This window comes from Malania oleifera, chromosome 10 (assembly GCF_029873635.1).
Source record: "Malania oleifera isolate guangnan ecotype guangnan chromosome 10, ASM2987363v1, whole genome shotgun sequence".
Lineage (NCBI taxonomy): Eukaryota > Viridiplantae > Streptophyta > Magnoliopsida > Santalales > Ximeniaceae > Malania > Malania oleifera.
Window position 1 is genome coordinate 58,602,561 of NC_080426.1, and position 5,049 is coordinate 58,607,609.

General features: G+C 35.0%; 1 non-coding gene across 1 annotated transcript; it reads right to left on the reverse strand.

The window, feature by feature from the left end:
- Window positions 1–795: 795 nt before the first annotated feature.
- On the reverse strand, window positions 796–902 carry LOC131167153 (small nucleolar RNA R71). Its single transcript, XR_009140012.1, has one exon. It is a non-coding gene; the product is annotated as a small nucleolar RNA R71 (small nucleolar RNA).
- Window positions 903–5,049: the final 4,147 nt, after the last annotated feature.

Here is a 5,049-nt window from a genome sequence, read left to right on the forward strand (position 1 = left end):
TTGCACTTACAAAAAACAATCTTAATTTCTTTTCTAAATAAAGTCAAGATTAGTATAATTTTGGTACTTGGTAAAAGTAAGTCACCAATCCATGAGGACGATACTCTTCTTATCACTTTACTATAAAATTACGATACTGTACACTTGTAGTTTTGCACCAATCAAGTTTTTGGCACTGTTGTCAGGGATTGATTTTTCTTATTTTTGCCAATATTGATACAAAGTAATCTTGGTTTTAGTTTAGAGTTTATTTTTATTTTTATTTTATTTCTTTTCTTTCTTCTTTTCTTCTTCAGGTGTGTTTTTTATGTTGGATGTGCCATGCTAGAACTTGTGACATTACTCATTTTGATTAGGAGATTGAAAGAACTCTCAGAGCACTAAGAAAGAAGAAGGTACTAGCCATGGAGAACAGACGAGAATGTGCAGCCATGCGCCTTGAAGGATTATGTACGGTCAGTTGTAAATGACAACTACTCGGGTATTAAACGCCAGACCATTAATGCCAATAACTTTGAGCTCAAACCCGACTTGATCAGCATGGTGCAACAAGCCCAATTCAATGGATCACCACTTGATGATCCCAATATTCATTTGGCCATGTTTCTGGAGATTTGTGACACTATAAAGATCAATGGTGTTACTAAAGACACCATTTGATTGAGATTCTTCCCTTTTTCTTTGAGGGACAAGGCAAGAGGTTGGCTACAATCTTTACAACCGGGAAGTATCACTAGTTGGCAGGACATAACAAAAAAGTTTCTGGCTAAATTCTTTCCACCTGCAAAAATAGCCCAACTCAGGAATGAGAATGGTCAATTCAAGCAAAATGATTTTGAATCACTCTATGAAGCATGAGAAAGGTATAAAGATTTGATTCGACGCTTCTGACAACATGGATTGTCGGATTGGTTGCAGATTCAGATGTTCTATAATGGGTTAAATGGGCAAACTTGAACTTTAGTTGATGCTGCGTCTGGGGGAACTTTGATGTCAAAGGCACTTAAGGGTGCTACTTCTCTTTTGGAAGAAATAACCTCAAATAACTATCAATGGCCAACTGAAAGAACTATGGCTAAGAAAGTTGTTGGGATTCATGATTTGGAGCCGTTTGATGCCCTTTCAGCTCAAGTTGTTTCTCTATCCCATCATTTTTCAGCTTTGACAACCCAAAAGATACCACAAAGTGCAGAATATGTGGCAGCTACAAGTAGGACAGATCCGAGCAATGAAGCAAGTCAAGAATAGGTTCAATACATCAACAATCAGAACTACAACTATTGTGGTAATCCTGTGCCACAATATTGCCATCCAAGGCTTCGAAATCATGAGAATTTGTCTTATGGAAATACAAAGAATGTGTTGTAACCTCCTTCTGGATTTCATAGTCAACAAAGTGAGAAGAAGATGTCACTTGAGGATGCCATGATATCCTTTGTTGAGGAGACAAAAGTAAGGTTTAAAAAGACTGATTCACGGTTGGATAACATTGAGACTCATTGTAGCAATATAGAGCCACTATGAAGAATCTTGAAATGCAAATTGGGCAACTGGCCATGACCATAAATGCCCAACAAAGAGGAACTTCTCCTAGCAACACAAAAGTGAATCCAAAGGAATAATGCAAGGTCATCACACTTAGGAGTGGAAGAGAAATTGAGAGATCACCATCAAAGGAAACCATGTCCACACCTATAGCTAAAAATAATGGCCAAAGCAAGAATAAAAGTGGAAGAAGAGGAGATTGTGGATGATACACCAAGAGAGATAGACACGCCTCTAGGAATTTCATTTCCTGATAATCCTCCTATTCTCTCTACTCCACTTCCTTATCCTCAATGTTTTTAAAAAAAAAAAATTAGATAAGCAACTTTCTAAATTTTTGGATATTTTAAAGAAAAATCACATAAATATTCCTTTTGCAGATGCCTTGGAACAAATGCCAAACTATGTCAAATTTCTGAAAAATCACATAAATATTCCTTCTTTCCAAGAAAAGAAGGTTGGAGGAGTTCGAAACAGTGAAACTTACTGAAGAGTCTAGTGCTATTCTTCAAAAGAAGTTGCCTCAAAAATTAAAAGATCTAGGGAGTTTCACTAGGCCTTGCATTATTGGAAATTCATTTTTTGATAAAGTTTTATGTAATCTTGGTGCTAGCATTAATCTTATGCCACTATCTGTTTGCAGGAAATTGGGACTTGGAGAAATGAAACAAACAACCATTTCTTTGCAACTAGCAGACCGATACATCAAGTATCCATGTGGAATCATAGAAGATGTATTGGTAAAGGTGGAAAAATTCATTTTTCTTGCTGATTTTGTGGTGTTAGATATGGAGGAAGACCAAGAAGTCCCACTAATTCTTGGCCACTGGAAGGGCTTTAATGATGTTCAAAAGGGTGAGTTAACATTGAGAGGGGACAAGGAAGAGGTTAGGTTCAACATCTACCAAGCCACGAAATTTCCAAAAGATCCAAGCACTTGCTTTTGGGTAGATATCATTTAGCAATGTGTAGAAGAAGCCTTTCAAGAAGATGTACCAGCTGATCACCTAGAACAATCCTTGCAGTAGATTACAACACTTAGCAATGAAGTGGGGAGGCTAGAACCTATGGTTGCAAAGACGGATTCTATAAGTTCTAGAGAAAAGATGCAGCAAATTACAACTCCAAAGTTGAAGCAATTACCTGAGCATCTTCGCTATGCATTCTTAGGTGATGCATATGAAAATGTAAAAATCTATAAAGAACGGACAAAGAAGTGACATGACAAACAGATTCTTAGGCGTGAGTTTGCTCCAGGACAACGGGTTTTACTCTTCAACTCAAGATTAAAACTCTTCTCGAGCAAGTTAAGGTCAAGATGGATAGATCCTTATACAATTGACAAAGTTTTCCCTTTTGGAGCAATAGACTTGAAGGATAAGACAAGGAATATATTCAAAATTAATGGTCAGAGATTGAAGCACTATTATGGAGAACAAGTGGAGAGGAACTGTGCATTTATTCCTCTTGGAGATCCTAATTGATGAAGATTGAAAAGTCTGTTGGAGACGTTAAAACAAGCGCTTATGGGAGGCAACCCAAAGAATTTTATTTCGTTTATTCTCTTATTTTTATTACTTTATTGATTTATCAATTCATTTTTGAATAATTTGGATTTTTGATGTAGGTTTATCTAGCATGAATAAAGAGCTGAAAATTTAATTCTTCGATTGATTCACCAAGAAACCAAGGAAGCTCCTTTCTTTTCTTCAATCTTTCTCAACTTTGAATTACAATGCGGACATTGTTTAGTTTAAGTTTGGGGGTGTGATTTGGTTTTCCTGATTGTGGGTTATGTTTATTTTTCTTATGATTTTTTTTCTTTACTTGTGATTTTATAAGTCTTGAGTTGTTGGATTCTCTTACCAAATATGTATTTGAGTATGATTGAATTCTCTATGACTTTGAAATTTGTGATTGAGGATGGGATTGAGAAAAATTTTCAAAAATTTCTTTTATGTCAAGCTGAGTTTTGTGGGTACTTTGATTAAATTTTTGTCCTTGAACATAATTGCGCACATAGTCATTTTTTTTTTCTTTATTCCATTTTGCTTATAAAGAGAATGAGTAGAATCGATTGGGTCAAAGGAGTTCAATCTTGCTTTGCTCTAGAATCCGTTGATGGATCCTTGAGGCGAAATCCTAGTTATTACCAAATATTAGAGAAATGATCTAGGCAATTTTTTTTTTTTTTTTTGTCATAACCAAAACAAGCTTTCCCAGCCGTCCTGATTATCTTGTCATCATTGCATGGTGCATTTCCATAGTCAACCCCCTTGAGCCTTATGTTACATAAGCCTTTATTTGTTCTTTTAACTACATAAACCATTCTCGTCTAAGCCTGAAAAACCATGAATTTACCTTTACATTTTAAGAAAAATACTTTGGTGGAAATTTACATTTAAAGAGAAATTTTCTTCGAAAAAAAAAGAAAGAAAGAAAGAAAGAAATTATGATGAAAAAAAAAAGGAAAAGAAAAGAAAAAAAGAAGACTCAATAAGTGGAGTATGGATCACTTCAAATTTTGTTAAAGGTGTACTTTATACTACTTCATTGGTTACAACAACAACAATATTGTCATCAGCATGAGCATATTGTCGATAGAGAGTTATGGTTTGAATCCTGGGGATATCTTTTTAATTGTTCTTTCCACGAAGTATTTTTCCTAGTTTGCTTTAATTTTCCTTATCTATTTCTTTCGTAGCCCTCATCTAGTGGCTTGTCATTGCAACCTTGATTAAAAACCTTTTGATCTCTGATTTTGGCGTTTAACTACATTAGTGGAGAGGATTTCTGAAAATTGGACTTATGGGGTTAAGTTTTGAGAGAATTCTTCTGGTTTCAGTTGTTCTACTGTTATCTAAATTCGCTGGTGGTTTGGAGTTAAATTGACTATATCACACACACACTTAAGGTCTTAGCTTTAGGTTGAAGTAAACACCTAACTCTTGCTTGACAAATAGCTAAATTTTTAATTGATTTTCTTGCCATCTTTGATGTTAAAAGAGTAAGATACTGGTGATGAAATCTAAATTCAGATGGTGGCTTGGTGAGTGATGATACTACTATATAGGACAAACAAAGTTTTAAGTTTGGGGGTGTTTGATGACTGGCATACATTAGAATAAATGACCACTTCTTAACTTTAAACTTTGGTCTAATTTTATTTATATTTTTCCCATTTTAGGCTTCGCTGCGGTTATTTAATTTTATTTCAGACTTGAAGAAAAGAAAGACCCAAAGTCGTGCGTTATGGCCGTGTTAAGTGCATCCAGCTTGACATGAAATGTAACCGTGTTTGAGGCTGAGCTTGGGCTTGTGAGGCATGCGTATGGAGTTGTGTTGAAGCAATTTTGGACGTTTAAATAAAAATCACAAAGAAGATATATAAACATATATATATATATATATATATATATGTATGTATGTTCTTATTTTGAAAAGTCAAAATTGGTGGCTGGGGTGTTTATTCTCTTTTGTTGGGGTTATTTTAGAGGAGCAATA